This window comes from Gorilla gorilla, chromosome 22, assembly GCF_029281585.2.
Source record: "Gorilla gorilla gorilla isolate KB3781 chromosome 22, NHGRI_mGorGor1-v2.1_pri, whole genome shotgun sequence".
Lineage (NCBI taxonomy): Eukaryota > Metazoa > Chordata > Mammalia > Primates > Hominidae > Gorilla > Gorilla gorilla.
In genome coordinates, this window is record NC_073246.2 from 36,059,544 (window position 1) to 36,081,457 (window position 21,914).

A 21,914-nucleotide genomic window follows, 5' to 3' on the forward strand; every position below is an offset into this window, starting at 1 on the left:
GCTCCTCCCTGATGGTGACAGGCCCTGGGGTGGCAACAATAGCACCTGCTCTGGGCTGTCTGGAGGGAAGTGGAGTGCCTGGGGGAGACCCAGACCCCAGCCATGGCCAGAGGGTGGAGGGGCCCTGGGAGGGAAAAGGGTGGCAGCGAAAGTCTCTTTTAAATGGAATGGGGGGAAGGAGTGCAGGATAGCGGGGGTTCATGTTGCGGATCTATACAGGGAATGAGGGTCTAGGAGAGAGTTGTTTTTTTGTTTTGTTTTTGTTTTTGTTTTTTTTGAGACAAGGACTCTGTTGCCCAGGCTGGAGTACAGTGGCAGGTTCACAGCTCACTGCAGCCTCAACCTCCTGGGTTCAAGTGATCCTCCCACCTCAGCCTCCCAAGCAGCTGGGACTACAGGCACCCGCCATCACGCCTGGCTGATTTTAAAATTTTTTTGTAGAAACGGGGTTTCACCACGTTGCCCAGGTTGGTCTTGAACTCCTGGGATCAAGCCATCCCGCCCACCTCGGCCTTCCAAAGTGCTGGGAGTACAGGCGTGAGGCACCGCGCCAGGCCAGGGCCAATATTTTGGACCAAGCCAAACGATTTCTAGGATGAGAGGCATGAATGGAGGAGGCCGTGAGAGACCCATCCATCCACTGTGAAAATTATCTGGTGACATCACCAGAGGGTCTGAGTGCCTGAGTGAGGTCGCAGCCTAAGCCGCCCAAGCCCAAAGGCACAGGGAGGGTAACCTCAGACACCCGCTTGTAGGGCAGGGAAGTCTCCTGTTAGGCTTTTCTCGGGAAGAAAAAAGGGAGGAAGTGGCCTCCCCTGCCTCACTCGCCCGCCGCTGGTGAAAGCTGGGGGCAGCTGATCCACCTGCCCAAGCCATAGAACGCAACAGCGGTGCCTGCAGCCTCTGTGCCTGCGGGGCTTATCTTGCTGGTGGTCGACGATCTGCAGATGGTTTAACTCCACTCCTGTCTCCCGCCCTGGGGCTGCCAATCTGTCCAAAACTCAGCTGCCTGCTGGTCTGCACTGCGGAGGGCTTGGGGCCCCCACTCAAGGGGCCTGAGCTTCTCAGAGGCGTCTTCTGAATAAAACAAAACGCCGTGTGCTGCGCGCTTTGTGTGGGGGGGCTGCTTCACTCTGTGCCTCTCGATCACAGCTGCAAATTCCAGTTTTATCTGTTGTGTTTTTGAGCCTGTTTGCTTTTGATTACAGTTTGGTTTTGAAAGAGAAGAGGCACACGCTATCCAGCTCCCTTTCTTCTCTCTCAGATGGAGCAATAAAGCTTTTTTATAGTGGAATTGGTTTTTTCCATTATGGCGCATTTAATTTTATTATTCTACTGCCTTGCATTTTGAATTGCATAGGGGAAGAAACACATAAAAGAATACTCCCCCGCCCTGCCCCCCTAGTTGATTGTCGAAAAAAAAAAGATGTAGCATGATGATTTTTTGCCTGTGACCAACAGAATTACATTTTACGTTTGAAAGAACTCTCCGTGTGAACGCTGCTGTCAACGCAACAGATATGGATACAAGATTCAAAGTACGGTCAACCCCTCGCATCACACGCGAAGTCCATTTCCTCCATTGCTGATGGTTCTCTCCAAGGCCGCAATGTGCCGCAGAGCACGGTCGCTTGGGCTTCCGAAAAGAAGCTGAGTACAGTATTCATTTTGCGCATCTGCCTTTCTATTCAAACCAACTGAAAACATCGTTTAATTCCAGGTGCTCTGGTCTAGCTTTGGTTACAGCCACTGTGGCTCCCAGTTACTTCTTCATCACCCTGGTCTTTGTTTTCTTGCTCTGGAAAGAGGACAAGGAAAACCTCGGTCTTTGGAATCAAGTGTGTTCCTTACTTGCTCAAACAGGCTTGCAAAAGATCTGGTTGCATTTTACATGAAGCCTTGTTACATGTTGTGAAGTTTTCGTTCTTAGGTCTGAATCCACATTTCTTACCATTTTCTTTTTCTTTATTTTTATTTTTATTTTTTTGAGATGGAGTCTCGCTCTGTCGCTCAGGCTGGAGTGCAGTGGCGGGATCTCGGCTTACTGCCACCTCCGCCTCCCGGGTTCAAGCAATTCTCCTGCTTCAGCCTCCCGAGTAGCTGGGACTACAGGCGCCCGCCACCACGCCTGGCTAATTTTTATATTTTTAGTAGAGACGGGGTTTCGCCATGTTGGTCAGGATGGTCTCAAACTCCTGACCTCAGGTGATCCGCTCACCTCGACCTCCCAAAGTGCTGGGATTACAGGCATGAGCCACCACACCCGGCCACCATTTTCTACTGTGTTTTCTTACCACAGAGCTGGGCTGAGTAGGTGTTTAAATAAGGGGCTGATGCCGCTATTGTTATTTCTAGTAAGGAAAATGGAATCACAGGGGAGGGCACGTGCCTTGCCTGAAATCCCCACAATTTAGGGGAAGGGCTTTGATCACATCCTGTTGCTTCTGTTTCAATTTGTACAAATAAAAGAGAAGCAACCATATCTAATCTGTAAGATAGTTTTTTTTTTATTTTTTATTTTTTAAAAAGGGAAGCAGATGACCAGGCGTGGTGGCTCACACCTGTAATCCCAGCACTTTGGGAGGCCAAGGCAGGTGGATCACGAGGTCAAGAGATCAAGACCATCCTGGCCAACATGGTGAAACCCCATCTCTACTAAACATACAAAAATTAGCTGGGCGTGGTGGCACGTGCCTGTAATCCCAGCGACTTGGGTGGCTGAGGCAGGAGAATTGCTTGAACCTGGGAGGCGGAGGTTGCAGTGAGCTGAGACCGTGCCACTGCACTCCAGCCTGGGCGACAGAGCGAGACTCCATCTCAAAAAAAGACAGAAGTACATCTAATTGCTGTTAGATTTAGGATAAGAACGAAGACTGATCTGCTTCCTGCTGATAGGGGGTGCCATTTTGGGGAAACGGCAATCAGAGCTCCCTCAGAGGCCTATGTAAGGGTCCCTGGCAGAAGGGGCTATTGTCAGAGGTTCTGGTTGCATGACCGCTTGGAGTTTGATGGCCTGAAGGCAAGAACAGACAAATGGGGTTATTAGAAAACATGTATCAATACGAAACAAGTGCAGGGGTAAGGACAACTCAGAAATTCCGAGGTGTTTTACCAGTTTGCACAGGGAGAGGGAGGCCAAAAGCCTAACTAACTGGTTAAAAAAACTTTACCCTTTTGCCAGCATGTTGGGCTTCTGGGTTTCCTCCCCCTGAACCTAGTCCTAAGCCAACCAGTTTAAGGTTTGGGAAATTAACTCTTTCCAGTTTGGAGGATGCATCTGAGGGGAGGGTCCCATAGTACAGAGACACAATTACCTATCAGTGAAGAGAGGACAGAGAAAAAGAAAGGAAAAAAAGAAGGCATTTTTTCAAAGGAGTCCCAGGGATTCAGGATGCATTCTAAAGGGGCACAGACTGAAGATGAAGGGCTACTCATCTAGAAAGAGAGGAGCAGGTATCCCTGGCTCCCTTCTCTTCCTAACAGATACCCAGGGTACTTGAGGGAGAAGGGGAAGAGCATCCTCTTTCCCTCTTCCATCCTTGCATTCGAGTCCCGGTGACCGTGGCAGGTCCTGCCATGAGTGCTAAAGCGACTTGCACCCATGAAGCAGGGAGGGCCTAGAGAATAGAAACTATCTGCTCTCACCTATGTCTCTTTCCGACCTGCTGTCAGTAGCCTTGGAGTTCCCTGGACCTCATTTATGCCATGGATATTAATGTGGCCTTTATCCATGAAACAGGAAGCTTGGGCTTGGCTTAATCAGCAGGAATCAACCACCTTCACCTGCGCTGTGCCTTTTAATTTCTGTTTTTGTCTGCATCTGGATCTCTTAGATCCAGTTTTTTTTCATAGGGCTTTGACCCAAAGCTTTGAATTGAGTTTAGGATAAAAATATGTCTCTGGGGGGTTGCATGGACTCCTTATCATAAGCTGAATGCTAAGGTGAAGATGTGGAACTGAGTCCTCCAACAAGAGAGAAGAAAGGATGTCTTGTGACACACCCGGATAACTGGTAGCTATAGTTATGCTTTCTGGAATTTGGCTGCATGCCACTTGGCTTTGGTTAGCTACCTTGGTTTTACTTTCCCCCCAAAAAGCCTCTGGGTGATGGGCATCCTATTTATTCCCATCACCTGGCAGGATTTGCAGGATAATTGCTCAGAACTAGAATATTGATCCAGATTTTTACATTTTCCCATCCCTCTTGTTCTTTCTGAGCTGCAGCTGGAGATTGCTGGTTGGTTCACAGGAAGAAGCAGGGTTAGTCTAAAATGTAGGCAAAAACTTAAAAACAACTAGTGAGTTTAGAATTTAATGACAAATATAAGCTTGGAAACATGATTTTTCTCTCTCCAGTCCTCATGTTTGTTAAAAAAACAAATGATCATAGGACTGAATGGTTTGCAAAATAAACTTTAGTCTTATTCTTGGCTTGATTATTTGGATAAAGTGCAGCAAGAATAATTATTTCTACATAGGCCTTTTGGATTGGCTTTGATGGAAGTTTGTTCCACAAGAAGTCTCAGATAAGACCTTCTAAAGCTGAGCCCAACCATGGGTTTGTATCCTCAAACACCTGTGAGTTGGATGATCCTCTCCTCTTAAGGTCCCAAGATAAACTTGGAGCTCCTAGACCTGTTAGAAAGTGACATTCTTTACTGACCACAGGTCAGGAACCCTGTACAGGGACTGCATAGATGAGCATATGAGGCCAGTTTCCCCCATGGGGCTTTTATCGGCTCTGCAAATCGAGATTGACTCCTTAAAGGGAAGCATACCCTTCCAGTCAAAGCCTTGGTAAAATAATCACTTTCTCCAATTGTGTCCTGTTGCAAAAGAAAAATGGATTCCTATTGCACTGATGCAAACAACTATATTGCCATAAGAATACTCACAGATAGTTTCCAAATTCTAGAGGAACCAGGCAGAGAGAAACAAACATGCCCCACGTTTTTGTTCATAGGAGTATACCTTACTCTATTACTAAAGGCCATAATAGTTCAAAACAAGTTTCCTTGACTATGAAAAACAAAACAAGGATCAACAATATTCCAAGAAAAAGTCAAAAAGTTTACTTCAGCTTTGTGAGCTCAGCTTATTTAGTTAACTCCAATTTTGTTTGATATTTGTGAACATTTATGCTTTTTGTGAGTCCTGTACATTTTCCTTTATTCCAATGTCACAGTCTTCAAAGTTATCAAAGCCTGATTGTCTCAAATACAATCAGAAATTGTATCTGAAAGCACCTGTCAGAGTCTTATAGCCTGTTATAAACCATCTTTTGAAAAGGGTTAAAACAAGACAACAATTGTCTATGAACAGCAAAATGTCCAGAGTAGTTACAGTTAGAAACACAATTGACAAAGAAGTTTGGTTATCTCTGTGGTTTACAATAACTTAACATAAAAACCTTAATTATGGTTGATAGCATATACTCAGACATTAGAATTTTAGAAATCCCATACAATTTTGGAACATATATTAGCATTATTCACCAAGATATAACCTAAAGAAGATTGAGCATCATTTTGGCAATCCCATGTACCTAAACATGTCAAATAATCCTGTTTACTTCTCTTTTCTGGACACTCCAGGGGCCCTCTGAAGTATTCAAAAAGCAAGATGTCAGGAAAGACAATTTTGAAACTGAAGTTTGATTTTGGGAAGGCTAGTAAATGTTTGAGGTTTAAAACATTTGCTATTATGAAATAGAGTTCCAGATTACTATAAGTTATTTATTTTGCCAAAGTGATGACTTAGAAATTTAAAGAAACAAAAAGCTTTTATAAACCTTTATAAATTTTGCCAAAGAGCAGATTAGTATTTTAAGAATTCCTTGTTGTGTTTTTATTTCAATACTCAATTTACAGAAAAACCATATGTTTGAAATGTTTGTTCCCTGGTGCCGTAAAGAAAGAGCACTTGAACATAAATTTAATTTTCTCAGCAAGGGCATTTTTATATTTTTTGCAGAAAAGGTACACTTGCCAGCAGTTTTGCCATGAGAGTATATCGAACAAAGGAGACAGGGTCATTTATAACCTGACGCGTCCACCCTACTGCTGTGTCTGGTTTTCATTGGCAGGAACAGGACCTTACATTTTGTATTTGTCCCAATTGGCTAGCAACTTAGAACTTTTTAAAAGAGGCAAAGACAGAGGAGAATAAAGGAAGGAAGAAGTAACTTGTGGAATGCTGAGAAAGGTAAAAACACCTTTAAATAAAGAAGAGGAACAGGCTATGACCTAATGCTTGCTTGGACCAGTATAAGCATGCCAAGGCAAATATTTAGGCTAAACTGTGGGACCTAAGAACATGAAGTATATTGACTTTTTTATTACGGCTAACAGCTATTTAAGAATGTTAGCACAGGTCTTTGAATAAATTTTGATTTTTTGTTTTTTCTTTTTGATACAGAGTCTTGCTCTGTCACCCAGCCTGGAGTGCAGTGGCGCAGTCTTGGCCCACTGCAAGCTCTGCCTCCCAGATTCATGCCATTCTCCTGCCTCAGCCTCCCAAGTAGCTGGGACTACAGGTACCCGCCACCATGCCTGGCTAATTTTTTGTATGTTTTTAGTAGTGACAGGGTTTCACCATGTTAGCCAGGATGGTCTCAATCTCCTGATCTCGTGATCCACCTGCCTTGGCCTCCCAAAGTGCTGGGATTACAGGCGTGAGCCACTGTGCCTAGCCTAAATTTTGTTTTTAAGAGAAGTTACTCTTTATTCCTAATTAGATGGAGGGGAAAGTTTTTGAAGAGGAATCTTTGCTTTTTACAGGTATAATACTCTTGAATTTAGCTAATTTGTTTGCATAGAGACCCTCTTCTGCAAGATTAACTTCCACAATTCGTCCACTTCTTCTTTGAACCTTCAGCTTCTTCCTAATTTAACTCAAAACAATCTTTAAACCCTAGGTAAAGGTTTACATTTCCATGTCTTCTTATAACTTTTCACCAAAAAAACACATTTTACTGTTCTTACACACCTTGCATGTAAATCTATTTCTAGTAGTTTCAATTAACTCCTAGCAATTTTTAACTTTAAGGTAAAACTTGGTAACTTGCTTTAATTGTGTGCTAAGTGCAGCCAAGGTTTGACTCCAGCATAATTAAGGGCATAGCTAGTTCCATGTCCTCAGTCTCTACCAGTTGTGAAGCTGACAAGTCAAATAGTTCTCAAAACCCCAAAAGCAGTTTGTAACCTCAAAACAGTTAGCAAACCTTGCATCTGACCTGCATTTTACCAATAGTCTTTAGGGCTGTTTTTATTTTTTAGTGATTAAAGTCACGTGAACTGAAAGGTACCACAGCTTTTAACTTCCCTTTAAAAAATATTAGATCCAAGTGCTTGTCTTTCTTTAGACTAAATTAGTTAGAACTCTTTTTCCAGGCATCACACACAGTACACACACAGACAGGCAAAAGAGAACCCAGTCGCTGGGTGGGAACCTTTAAGAGACAGGGCTAAGAAAACATGGAGGTATCAAATCTGAGAGGGCTGTTCCCCTCAGGCAGGGTTGCTAAACAAAGCCTTGCCAAGCAATTACCAGCCATGCCCCCAGGGTGTAAAGCAAGATGGAAGCTTGCAACATAAACCATATAGACAAGCAAAGCACACCAGATTGACCACAGCCCAAGACTAGCCCCACAAATCCTTTTTCACAATTAAAACTTTACAGAAAATACAAACAGTTGTAGTTGCAGGGAGCCTGGACTAGTAAAGTGTCTTCTAAAAGAAAAAAAAACTTTAAAGGTTAACTTGTTGACCAGGTAGATAAGGGGAAAGAAAAAAAAAACTTTAAAAATGCCTGGGGAAGAACTTCTTATTCTTATGCAAGTGGTTCCTCCACCGGGAAGAGAAGTTTAAGCTTAATTACTGTCCAATAGAGTTAAACCCCTTGACCATGGATGGAGAAGGCTACGGCAGCAGCATGTGGCTGGGAACCAGCCAGCCAGCTGTGCAGGACTCTTGGGCCATACTTCCCAGCCCTGGCAGGGCGGGGAGATGCTGCTCTGCGGTGGGTCCTGAAAAAGGAAGGAAAAGGCCATGAAAAGGCCCAGGAGCGATGGGAAAGAGGGGATGGGGGTGTGGAAAAGGCTTAGAAGCAGCAATGAGAGGTTTTGAGTCCCCGTTTCACTCACTGCTTCTCGAGCCCCATGTTGGGCGCCAAAAATGTTGCAGGACTTTTCTTTAGTTCAGCTAAAGGTGGGGTTCTTTGAAAATTCAGGCTCGCAGACAATTTGAATGGTGAGTGAGACAGGATTTTATTGAGTGAAAAGGAAGCAAAGGGGGAAACAGGGACTCTTACTAGGCCAGGGTCCCTGCTAGAGTGTTTCTCCCCCACAGCTCAAATTCCAGGCTCCATGCAGGAAGAGGAGGGGCCAAGCTCAGGCTCTCCCTGCCGCAAACGTCTTGAACTTCCTGAGGCTGCACCTCAGTGGGGAGGCTAGTGGAGCTTCTCCAGGGACCCCTTCCCACCTGGCTGTCTCATCATCAGGTGACCCCTCTTCTCATCCCAAAGCACTGAGCTTTTGTCTATAAATTACAAATTTTATCAGGAATTCCAGCAACATATTGAAACTAAAAATAAAAACAAACCACTGGGGGTATTTTTAAAACTTCAAATCAAGTAATCTATTTATACCAAAAATGTCATCATCATTATAATACTCATTTGTTTGTTATAGTTATTATTTTATCTACTGCATGATAACCTTAAAAAGTAGTTGTGATCACTCCCATTTTCAGATGAGGAAACTGGGGTTTGAAGAAGCACAATCCTTTTTGAAAATCCCCCCCCAGCTCTTATGTCTTCAAAGCCTGGCCTTCCTCACTATCTTACAGTCTGCCTTCTGACAGTTTCTGATATCTGCAAGGCTCATCATGTAGCTGGTGCCACAGTGGCATTTTCAGAGGGGTGCTGCTTCCTGCAGAATGCACTTGACGTCGGGTAGCACAGCAGGGTGCGGTAATGGTGACAAGAATCAGCTGCAGTGTGGTTTTGATGTTTTCCAACAAACATTCCTCCAAGTGTGGGAGCAGGGAGCACAGGCCATGCCACCATCTCCAGTGGGTACAGTTCTACTTGGTAATTAGACAAAAGATTTGGGCAGACACGGTTTTGCATCTGCACCCCATAATGAATGTGGGGGCAGTTCTGAATTCAGGGACAGGAGGAAACCATAATATATTCATTCATTGTAATTACTTGGGGGTAGTTCTTGCAGGTAGTTCTTTTGCTAACCCCCACAGTACAGGCTGGGTCCGAGGCAAGCTTCCTAGGCCTGTGGGTAGAGTTCTAGTTCGGTTTCAGGAGCAAAATCACTCTGGGTAACTCCTATCTTTATGCCGGTGGCTCCTTCCAGTTCCCAGTCTGGCCTGCTCTTCTTGTGTGGACCCAGAACCCCAGCTCAGCTGGTTAAACCTATATTTGACTTTGCTGGGCCTTGGACTGTTTATGAGACTTTAGCTATGGCTCACTGATCTGTGTTATCCCTTTATTTCTGGGCTTTCTGTTTGGTTTTGAGCTCAGTTAGGTAATAGAATTCCTTTTTATTTTTATTTTTATTTTTTTTTTTAGACAAGGTCTTGCTCTGTTGCTTAGGGTGGAGTGCAGTGGCACAATCATGGCTTACTGCAGCCTTGACCTCCTGGACTCAGGTGATCCTTCCACCTTAGCCTCCTGAGTAGCTAGGACTACAGACACTGGCTACCATGCCTGACTAATTTGTTTTTATTTTTTGGTAGAGACGAGTTCTCACTATGTTGCCCAGGCTGGTCTCAAACTCCTGGACTCAGGTGATCCTCTGCCTCCTGAAGTGCTGGGATTACAGTCATGAGCCATCGCACCTGGCCTGTAACACAATTCCTGTGTTTCATTCTCTTTCTCTGGTGGCTGGATTTTGGGAATTTCACCAGATTATGCCCAAGTGGGATTCTCTTTTGTGCTTTTCAAATTATTATTATTATACTTGCTTGGTACTTATAGTTTACATTCTGGTCCCCAAATTGGTTTTTATTCAATTAAGGAGCATTTTCTTCTATTTGTTTGTTAAGTTTGTTTCTTCATATCTTTCCCTGCCTTTTTTTCAGGAATGCCTGATATTCAATACTCAATAGTCAATATTCTCACAGTAGCTGATATTCTCGAAGCTGTATTCCTGTCTCTTATATTTTTATTTATGATTTTCACTTCACTGAATTTTTGCTCCATATTCTGAGACAGTTTCTCTCTGATCATTCAGATCAGATTGTTTATGGGTACCATCAGGAGATGGGTTAAGGCTGAAGGATGGATGGAACTCTGCATTTTTCATGCTCATTGTTCAGGGATGGTTTACATCTGGATGGCAACAGGATCCCAATCCCTTGTTGGGGATGCTACTTTGGTAAGGGTGCAGCTTCATACTCTGAGTCTGACCCCAGATGGCATTTCCAATCTGATGGATCCCAGGATGAATTTAGCTTCTAGAGGCAGTAGCAGTACGGACGGTTTTGAAGTTGAGTTTATCCTTTGACCCTCTTGGTTATTTGTTGGACTCAGTTCTCTCTGCTGCTTAAAGGACCCCCATTTGCTCATCACCCTGCAGCCTGTTCTGGTTATTGTCACTGTTTGTCTCTGGGTCAACTTCCTCACAAGCCTGTGAGTTCCATCCACCTTTGCACCTGTTTTAGTCCACTCAGGCTGCCATAACAGGATACCACACACAGACTGGGGGGCTTAAACAACAGACATTTATTTTCTCACAGTCCTGGGCACTGACAGTCCAGATCAAGGTGTTGGCAGGTTTGGTTTCTCCTGAGGCCTCTCTCCCTGGCTTGCAGATGGCTGCTTTGTTATTTATTTATTTATCTTTGAGATGGAGTCTCGTTATGTCTCCAGGCTGGAGTGCAGTGTGCAGTGGTGTGATCTTGGCTCACTGCTAACTCCACCTCCTGGGTTCAAGTGATTCCCCTGCCTCAGCCTCCCGAGTAGCTGGGACTACAGGTGTGCACCACCATGCCCAGCTAATTTTTTTTTTTTTTTTTTGAGACAGAGTCTTGCTCTGTTGCCCAGGCTAGAGTGCAATGGTGCAATCTCAGCTCACTGCCAGCTCTGCCTCCCAGGTTCATGCCATTCTCCTGCCTCAGCCTCCTGGGTAGCTAGGACCACAGGTGCCTGCCACCACGCCCAGGTAATTTTTTTGTATTTTTAGTAGAGACAGGGTTTCACTGTGTTAGCCAGGATGGTCTTGATCTCCTGACCTCGTGATCTGCCCGCCTCAGCCTCCCAAAGTGCTGGGATTACAGGCATGAGCCACTGTGCCCGGCCTAATTTTTTCTGTATTTTAGTAGAGACGGGGTTTTGCCATGTTGGCCAGGATGGTCTTGATCTCCTGACCTCATGATGTGCCTGCCTCAGCCTCCCAAAGTACTGTAATTACAGACGTGAGCCACCGCACCCGGCCATGTCTTCTTGCTGTGTCCTCATGTGGTCTTTCCTCTGAGTGCTGTACTCCCGATGTCTCTTTCTGCTGTGTCCAAGTTTCCTTTTCTTCTTCTTCTTTTTTTTTTTTTTTTTTTGATACAGAGTGTTGCTCTGTTGCCCAGGCTGGAGTGCAGTGGTATAATCTGCAACCTCCACCTCCCGGGTTCAAGCGATTCCCCTGCCTCAGCCTCCCGAGTAACTGGGACTACAGGTGCATGCCACCACGCCTGGTTAATTTTTTTGTATTTTTTGTAGAGGTGAGGTTTCACTGTGTTGACCAGGCTGGTCTCAAACTCCTGACTTCAAGTGGTCCACCCACTTCGGCCTCTGAAAGTGCTGGGACTACAGGTGTGAGCCAGTGTGCCCAGCCAAGTTTCTTCTTATAAAACACCAATCAGATTGGATTAGGGCCCACCATAACGACCTCATTTAACCATAATTGCCTTTTTAGAGACATTGTCCCCAAATATAGTCACATTCTTAGGTACCAGGGGTAAGGGCTTCAACATAATGAATTTTGGGGAGACACAATTCAGTCTATAACACACTCCTAGAGCTTAGTGTAGGCTTGGCTTATAGTAGGTGCCCAGTAAATGTTGAGGGCCTGATTGAAGCTTTCCCAAATGTATTCTTTCCCCATTTTGATTTTCAAGCAAATTGTGATGCCTAGGATGGCCTCACATTTTTTCTTTTTCTTTTATTTATTTTTACACAGGGTCTCACTCTGTTGCCCAGGCTGTAGTGCAGTGATATAATCTCAGCTCGCTGCAACCTCTGTCTCTCAGGCTCAAGCTATTCTCCCACCTTGGCTTCCTGAGTAGCTGAGACTACAAGAGCACACCCTCCACACCCAGCTAATTTTTAAACTTTTTGTAGAAACAGGGTTTCAATATGTTGCCTGTCCTGGTCTTGAACACCTGGGCTCGAGATATCCATCTACCTTGGCCTCCCAAAATGTTGAGATTACAGGCGTGAGCCACTGTGCCCAGCCCAAATTTTTTCTTATGCTAAATTAAGAACTATTACTATCTCTTATTGCCTATTTTCAGTTTATCCTTAGCCAGTCATTTTTTGCAAGCAATTCTATAGTGTGTGGATACATGGTCTTTATTTTTTCTTCTATTTCATGGTGAAGAGATGAGCTCTATGCCTGTGGTCAGTTTCAGCTGATAGTCTCTGTGGTGAGCCCACTGAATTTTTCACAACAAGCCTGTGTGTGTTTCTCTATGGGGATTTGAATTGTATTATAGCATGCTGGATTTACCTTCTTGGGAATTTAGTTTCTTTTTTATTTCTAAACATGTTTTCTCCATTTCATTGTATTTATTCTTGTGCTCTGCCTTAAGCTCTGACAAATTTGAATTTTTCAAAAGCACAGAGAAATGCTTTATGTCAGTTATTTGCAGGTGTTCTTCTAGTTTATAATAATAACAAAAAGATGGAATTAAACATCTTTTCCTTTGGCTATTCCATTCTTTTGCATTCTTCATTTTTGTATTTTGCTTTGTCTCCTCATTGAATTTTTGATCTCTGAAATAGCAATTTAAAATAACTATCCAATGGTGTATGTACCCACAACAGTTTCTTGCCAAGCATGCAAAATGAATGGATTCCTTATTCACATGTTAAATGCCTACATAGCAGAGTCTATGTATAGCACTGAGACGGAAGTCTGGAATTGGGTCCTATGAGGGATATCATCAAGATGACAGCTTCCAGTGCATTTAGAATTTCATTGAATGTAATAGTTCACCAATGCTATCTAATAAAACAATGTGATTCTCTTCTTTACATGGCCTCAACAGCCCATAGAAATTCACGTTCTGGCTATTCTGAACTTCTTGCAATGACCCACTTTTCTTTTTTCTTTTTTTTGTTTTTGAGATGGAGTCTCACTCTCCCTCCCAGGCTAGAGTACAGTGGTTTGATCTTGGCTCACTGCAACCTCTGCCTCCTGGGTTCAAGCGATTCTTGTACCTCAGCCTCCGAAGTAGCTGGGATTACAGGCACATATCATCATGCCCAGCTAATTTTTTTTATTTTTAGTAGGAACGGGGTTTCACCATGTTGGCCAGGCTGGTCTTGAACTCCTGACCTCAGGTGTTCCACCCGCTTCAACCTCCCAAAGTGCTGGGATTACAGTGGTGAGCCACTGTGCCCAGACCATGACTCACATTTTCTATGCTCTGGTTGTTTTCTGGCTTGTAAACATGGCTTTTGCCTGCTGAGAACACTTTTCCTCCCCTGCTCACTGGGAAGCCTTCCTGAACCCAAACTAGCCTAGGTCCTCTTCAAGCTCTCTTCAAGAGCTTCCAAAGATCCTTGCTCCTTCTCCTGAGCATGTACTTGTTTGCAAGTGATTGTTGATATATCTCTCCCTTACTTTTGGCTAAGGGTTCTTTCTGTGCCATGGACCATCCTAGGCAGCTGATGAAGTCTATGGATCTTTTGCCAGAGTTATGTTTTAAATGCATAAAATAAAACACATTGGGTTCTAGTTCAGGGCAAGTTGGAGTAAGCACACTCCACCCTGACTCCCGGTGAATGTTGCTATAAAACCCATACAAGAATGTATGGAATAGCTACTTAAAGACTCTGAAAAGCAAAGGGTAGCCAGCAAATTGGTAAAGAAGACAGAACTCAAGTACCGCTGAACTGGTGGTGAGTTACCATTTTCCCCCCCTCCAGAATCACCTGGTCTGGATTCAGTGCAGTCTGAAAACCCAGAAGTGGGCACTGGTGCAGACAGAGAGCCCCAGAGGAGCCCCCTAGTCTGGCTTGAAGGAGCAGAAAGGAAGTCTCCTAATACTTAGAAGGAGTGAAGAAACCACCTGTTTTGTTTTGCTTTTTCTTTTCTTCATTCTCTTGTGTCCCAGCGCCCAGGCAATCCTGTGGTAGTAGGGGCACAAGAGCTCACAGGAGCCCAAAACTCTGAGGCAGGAGAATCTTTCCTGAGTCAGAGGAGCTGCTGTCCCAAGAGAGTGAAGAAAATCCCTAATGCTTTTTTTCCCCACTCTGTTATCCTACTGCTTTTCCCTGGACACAGATACCGTTGTGGGAAGTATATAGCAGAACAGGCTAAGTAAAGCCCTGGCTTTCCGGCCAGATGACCAAAAAATTGAGCTCCTGGGAACAGGAAAGTACTAGGAAGTGGGAAGAGCTGGGAAAAGCAACCCTATAAAGTTGTTTATGAACTTCTAGACTTACCCCTGGGATATACAAGAATAGAACTTACCCTAAATAACATAGATGGACTAAGAGAACTGAACTACAAAATAAACCATTGCCCAGGTCTCAGACTGGTCACTGGATAGTGTACATATACAAAGGGATAGATCTGAAGTATTGGAAAACAGAACTGATATTGGAACCATAATCCATAGAAGACCAGTGGGACTTGTGACCTGAACTCAGCCAGATCGATTTCCTACTTTAAAAACAAGCAAAACAAAACAATATTCTCTATAGGATTTAGATAAGATCTAGAGTCTTATAATCATCAAAATATCCAGGATAGAATCAATAATTACTCAACACATATGAAGAATTGGTAAAATTTCAACTAGTGTAGAAAACGACAATCAACACGCCAATGCTGAGATGACACAGAATTTAAAGCAGCTTTTATAAAATACTTCAACATATAAGGGCAGACATTCTTGAAATAAATAAAAGAAAGTTTTAGAAAAGAGATAGAAGATATAAAGAAGAACCGAAAGGGAATTTCAGAAATGAAAAATACTATAACTGAAATAAAAATCTCACTGGATGGACTCAATGGCAGAATGAAGACAACAAAGAAGAGTGAGTGAATTTTGATATAAATCAATAGAAATTATGAAACCTGAACAATATGGAGAAGACAGATAGAAAAATAAAGGAGAACCAAGCTTTATGAACCTGTCTGGAAATACCAAAAGTCTAACACTGTTGTAATAGGATTCGTAGAAAGAAATGAGAAAATATGTGGTACCTTAAAAAAATTCAAAGAAATAATGGCTGAGCCCAGGCATGGTGGTTCACACCTGTAATCCCAGCACTTTGGGAGGCTGAGGTGGGTGGATCACCTGAGGTCAGGAGTTCAAGACCAGCCTGGCCAACATGGCAAAACCCTGTCTCTACTAAAAAATACAGAAATTAGCCAGGCATCATGGTAGGCGCCTGTAATCCCAGCTACTCGGGACACTGAGGCAGGGAGAATTGCTTGAACCTGGGAGGCAGCGGTTACAGTGGGCAAAGATCACGCCATTACACTCCAGCCTGGGCAACACAGTGAGACTCCATCTCAAAAACAACAACAACAACAACAACAACAACAACAACAACAAAACGGCTGAAAGTTTCTCAAATTTGGAGAAAAACAGAAACTTACAGATTCAGGAATCCCAGGAAATCTCAAATAGAATAAACCCAAAGAAATCCATGCCCAAACACATTCTTATTAACTGCTGCAAACTAAAGAAAAACATATTTCCAGTAGCCAGAGAAAAACAGCACATTACTTATAGGGCAACATAATTCAAATAGCAACAGATTTTACAGAAGGAAATAGAACATTTTTTAAGTGCTAGAAGAAAAGAACTGTCAAACTGCAATTCTATATTCAGTAAAAATATCCTTCAGGAATGAAGATAAAATAAAGACATTCCCAGGTGAAGAAAAATGAAGACTTCGTTGTCACCAGCACTATTGTTACAGGAAGTTCTTCAGGCAGATGGGAAATGACACCAGAAGAAGATATGAAGAGCAACAAAAATGACAGATACCTGGGCAAACATAATAGACTGTTCTTCTTCTCTTGAGTCCTTTAAAATATATTTGATGATAGAAAGCAAAAATTATAACATCGTCTAGTGGGGTTTTCAATGTATGTTGATATAACAAATAAGACAACCACAACATAAAGGAGGATGGGTAAAGAAACCCATATATGGTGGTAATATATCACTTGAAGTGGTAAAATATACACTGACTGTAAAAAGTTAAGAATATATATTTTAATCCCTAGAGCAACTACTTAGAAATTACACAAAGGGATAGTCAACAAAAATGCAATAGGTAAAATAGATAACTAACAAATGTTTAACCAAAAAGAAAGCAAACAAAGGGAAAACATAGAAACTGAAAATACAGAGACAAACAGTAAACAAACAATAAAATGATAGGCTTAAATAAAAACATCAGTAATTACATTAAATGTAAATGGATCAAACATACTAATTAAAAGATAGATTTTTAGAATGGATTTCAAAAAATGACTCAATTATGTACTGTCTATAAGTATATAATTAATACAAGTGTGTCAATTGTACTCACTTCAAGTATAATGACATAAGTGGGCTAAAAGTAAAGCAATATATATTCAAAAGATGTATATTATTAATGAGAATGAAGGTAGAGTGACTATAGTAATATCAGACAAAGTGGACTTCAGAGCAAAGAAAATTACCAGGGATAAAAAGGGGCAATACCTAATACATTTCATCAAGAGGACACAACAATCCTAAATCTGTATGTATCAAACAGCAAAGCTTGAAAGTACATGAAAGAAAAACTCACAGAACTGAGATAAGAAATACACAAATTCATAATTATAGTTCGAAACTTCAACATTCCTCTCTCAGTGATCAATAGAACTTAGTAAACAGAAAGTCAGCAAGTGTATAGTATAGAAAATGGAACTAAATGATAAACAATTGTTTCTAATTGACATTTATAGAATACTCCACTCAGTAACAGCAGAATACACATTTTTCTCAATTTCACATGGAACTTTCACCAAGATAGACCATATCTGGGGATATAAAACAAATTTGTCACACATTTAAAGAATTGAAATCATACAAAGTATGAAAAACAGAATGATAAGAAAATTTACAAACCCTTAGAAATTAAACAACACACTTGTACATAATCGTAGGTCAAAGAGGAAGTCTCAGGGAAGTTAGAAAATATTTTGAACTGAATGAATATAAAAATATATCAAAATTTGTGGGATGCAGTTAAAGCAGTGGTTAGATGGAAATTTCATCATTATGATGAATTTGTATTAGAAAAGAGAAGAGCATCAAACCAATAATCTAAGCTGCTTCCACAAGAAATTAGAAAAAGAAGAGCAAAATAAACTCAAAATAAGCAAAAGAAAGGAAGTAATAAAAATAAGTACATAAATTTAAAAAATGAAAACAATTTCAAAAACAATACAGAAAAATAATGAGGAGTTCAATAAACCTCTGGTGAGACTGGCAGAGGGAAAGATAGAACATGAATTACTGATATCAGGAATGAAAAAAGGATTATCACTACACACCGTGCTTATAAATTTGACCATTTAGATAAAATGGATGAATTCTGCAAAAGACACAAATTACCAAAATTCACCCAAGATGACATGTAGATAACTTGAATAGCACTATTAGTATTTTAAAAATTGAGCTTGTATTTTAAAACCTTCTATAAAAGGAATCTTCAGGCCAAGATTCTAGCACACACCATATAGCATATGCTACCAAATATTTAAACAAGAAATATGATAAATTCTACCAAATATTTTCTAGACATAAAAACTGTACACAATCTCTTCCAGAAAATAGAAGAGGCGGGAGCACTTCTCAACTCATTTTATAAGGCCAACATTACCCTGGTACTGGAACCAGACAGATGGTACAAAAAGTACAAAACACTATCCCTCATGAACATATATGCAAAAATTCTCAACAAAATATTAGCAAATATCCATTAATACATAAGTATACAAAGAGATAGTCAATAATATTGACTATTAGGGAAATGCCAGCTAAAACTCTGATGAGATATAACCTATGGAATGAGACACACCTATTGAATGGCAAAAATAAAAAATACTGACAATACTAAGTGCTCACAATAATGCAAAGCAACTGGATCTCTCATACACCGCCAATGGGAATGCAAAATTGCACAGCTACTCTAGGATCGTCCTGCTTCAGCCTTCTGAGTAGCTAGGACTATAGGTGGGCACCACCATGCTTGGCTAATTTTTAGTATTTTTTGGAGAGACAGGGTCCAGGTTGCCTGGGCTGGTCTTGAACTCCTGGCCTCAAGCTGTCCTCCTGCCTCAGTCTTCCAAAGTGCTGGGATTACAGGTGTGAGCTATTGTGGCTGGCCCTACTTTGCAGTTTCTTATAAAGCTACACACGCAATTGACATATGACTCAGCAATCCCAAGTAAACTGAAAACTTGTATTCACACAAAGACCTATGCATGAATGTTTATAGCAGCTGTATTCATTATCACTAATAAGAGAAAAAAACCCAATGTCTTTCAGTGGGTCAATGGGTAAATAAACTGTGGTGCGTTTCTACAATGGAATACTACTCAATTTAGCAATAAAAAGGAATGAACTATTGACACACCCAACAACTTGGATGAATCTCAAAGGTATTATGCTGAGTAAAAGGAGCCAATCTCAAAAGTTCTACATACTGAATGATATACTTTATTCTCAAAAAGGTGAAACACGTGACAGAGAAGAAATCAATGATTTCTAGGAGTGAGAGTTTAGTGAAGACAATGCTGTAATTTCTTCCCATCTAAATTCCTTAGACCTCTGCGTTCTAATTATGAACCACTTGGAGGGAGGGTCTATGTGCCCCAAGTAAAAAGCCTGCTCTATGCTATATGCTGTGTAGGAATTGTATCTTTTTTGTTCATTCTTCTATGTCCCATGCCTAGCAGAGTAAACTGGCATAGAGTGGGCACTCAGTTATTCGGTGAACAAAAAAATAAATGAATGAACAAACTATGAAATGGTTTCAACATCCAACAATGCATTGAGAGCCTCTAAAAACTTTAAGAAAAATGGACACATTTTGTTTAACCCAACACGTGATCATTGTTGATAATTGTGGTCTGCACTCTCTCTAATGACTCTCCTAACTGTACGCTTCTGTTTGGGCTACTGACCAGGTTTTGTCTTGTGTGAGTCTACCTGCACCATTTCTGAGCATTTCTCCTGCTTCTGTCCTGTAGAAGTAAAAGAATTAGATACAGGAATCCCTTCTCCAGAATTATGCAGCTACTGTCAACCAAAGATGGTGGATAACTGCCAATGACGTACACGTTGGAATTAGTGTTTGAGATTTATCAGACACTAACATATGACAGGACTTGGTGGGCGGTGCTGAGATAATAATGAGGCCTTGCAAATGGGCATCACTCAGCATTGCAGGGAGTCCAGGGTGAGGGGCAGGACTGGCCTAGCTCAACAGAGTACTTGGCATGAGGGGGCAACATGGGAAATGTATAGGGACTCGAAAACTATAGTTGGTATTAGAGCCAGAGGCCCTTTGTCTCATCCCTCACCAGGAGTAGGGGCCCTTAGAGTACTCAGTCACCAGAAGGTTCTGGGAAAGTTGTAGAGACCGAATGAGTTGCTACACTGCTGACCCTGCCATGTGCCAGCAATCTCCTTGATGGTCTCTGCGCAGTCTGTTTCACAGACCTGAATAAAAGATTGAGAAAGCCTATAATATCTTATTTCATCAAGTCCGGTCTACAATGGCTTGATGGTAAGACCAGCCATTATTTTATATACCAATAGGAGAGGAAAAACACTGCCAACACACTGTGACAGATGCCTTTAATGACAGTCCTGAATGACATATGAATGAATCAATGACATCAGATTCCTTTTAAGTTAATCTTCATCTCTTCTAGAGATTTGGCAATGAAACAAGTAACTCGGCAATAGAAAGTAACACAGCTTGTCCAACTGGTGGGTATCTTCCTTTGCGAGGTTTCTGGTGCACTTGATTGTTTCTTTGCAAGAAAATATGGACTCCTGATCATTCTTTCTGTGATAAATATCGTTCACTAATACCACCTTTGCATCCTACTGCTTGGTTTCTGTAGCTACAAAATAGCTTGTTATTTCAGTGCTGAATCGTAGTGAAATTTCTTTGCGGAGATTCCTACACAGCAGTTAAACTCTGAGGTTAAGCTAACAAATGCACAGATCTCAGTCAAAGTGATAACAATGTGAACAGCTATAGCTGGGTGGATGCACATGGCCGATGGCTTTTGAAAGATACTACTGATTAAGATGTATCTGGATCTCAGCAATGTTAGCCTGTGAAAAACTGTGCCTCTTAAAATCTGTGGAATACAGTCATTCTGTCCAATTCAGTAATTTGGGAGGGAGAGTTCTTCTGCACTTATGACATGTTTCTTGAACGTCCTTTGTCTGCTGGGGAATGTTCTAGGGCTTCAGTGGGAAACAGGCTGACTCCCCTGCCCACATGGAGCTCACACTGAGTAAGGAGAACAGACAATAAGGGAATAAACAGAACAATGTTCATGTTATTTTAAGTGCAAGGAAGGAAATAAACAGGAGGCTGAGATGGAGCCTCACAGTGGGACGGGTACAGGATGTACATGAGCATTTGTGATGAGCCTTCTGATTTCCAACTAAGTCAACACTTGGATTTTTGTCTCTAGGAGTCACTGGCAGCCTGCAGGGCGATCACCTGTCCCTAGGTTTGCCCAGAACTGAGGGGTTTCACGGGATATGAGCCTTGCAGTCGTATAATGGGCAGACCCAAGCATACTAGTACATTTCATCCCCCTATGGGGATTCTAACTCAAGTTTCCTTGTAGTTTAATATTTTTATTACTATTTCCATGTCTAATGAAGTTTGATACTTAACCATCCACTGTGGCTTTTATTATCTTTCACTCCCATCTCTCTTATTTTCATAGAAAGAGATTAATTCTATAGTACAACTAAAGTCTTATAATTCTTAAATGCAGTCACTCAACACCACCAGTTAAACACCTACTTAAAGTCCTTTGGGGCCTCAATGATAGGTCAGGGTATCTATCAGGGGTAAGAAGTGTCTATCGACAGCTAGAAGATCAGGTAGTGGCACAACCAAGCGTCCACCAAAGCCTCCAGCTGGGAGAAGGTGGGTGGTTGCTAAGCAGGGATGAGGGCAGGGCGAGCTGCTTTGTTTTTCTAATTTTATTTTGTTTTGGATGAACAATTCCAACCAAAGGCTTTGAAGAAGAGCAATTTTCTTTGCCTTTGAAATGAGTTAAAGGCAAAACAACTCCATCCTTTCATGTTAGGAATCATTTTGGTAAAGTAGTGCGGCTTTCTGTTTTTTTTTTTAACTAAAAGACAAGCTGAACTCTGGATTGCAAATGCTTTCATGGCTATTAGAAGTATAGTTTGTTTGTTTTTTCTCTTTAAAACAATGAAATGCAAATTCTTGGCTTTCTCTTCAAGCAAGGAGCGGCGAGGGGAAGCCACTCTGGAGGCTGGATGCAGATGTGTTGTTGTCAGTGACACTACAATACTTATTAGTTTTTGCAACGTCCCAGTGAACTTCATGTTCGTTCCCTGCCTTTTTAGTCTCAAGGTTGATGTGTAACGATGCCTGTGCCCACTGTAATATTCCAAAAC